This window comes from Triticum aestivum, chromosome 5D, assembly GCF_018294505.1.
Source record: "Triticum aestivum cultivar Chinese Spring chromosome 5D, IWGSC CS RefSeq v2.1, whole genome shotgun sequence".
NCBI classification, from domain to species: domain Eukaryota; kingdom Viridiplantae; phylum Streptophyta; class Magnoliopsida; order Poales; family Poaceae; genus Triticum; species Triticum aestivum.
The window spans coordinates 548469358-548469967 of NC_057808.1; positions in this window are offsets into that span (position 1 = coordinate 548469358).

Sequence of the window (610 nt, forward strand, 5' to 3'; positions counted from 1 at the left end):
ACCCTCTCTACTCTTTTGCACATGCTATGCGGGCGAAATGATGATACCATGCCAAGTTCCAACATTTTCAGAGTTCATTTTGTAGTGATTTTCGATTTCACCGTCATTTAGCTCCCTAAACAAATCGGTAAATGACTGAAAACAGCAAGTGATGTCAGATCATGTTGGAAATTGATGACGTCGCTTTGAATGATGCATACTGAACGCAAAAATAGGCTGGAGTTCAAATAAGTTTAAAAAACATTGAAGTGCCCGTGTAACAGATGAGTTCTCGTCCGAAACCCTGATACTCCGAAAGAGATTGTCCAGTTTGTACACTAGGTGCGTCCAGTTTTCGCCGTGACCCTCTCTACTCTTTTGCACATGCTATGCGGGCGAAATGATGATACCATGCCAAGTTCCAACATTTTCAGAGTTCATTTTGTAGTGATTTTCAATTTCACCGTCATTTAACTCCCTAAACAAATCGGTAAATGACTGAAAAACAGCAAATGATGTGAGAACATGTTGGAAATAGATGACGTCGCTTTGAATGATGCATACTGAACGCAAAAAGAGGCTGGAGTTCAAATAAGTTTAAAAAACATTGAAGTGCCCGTGTAACAGATGA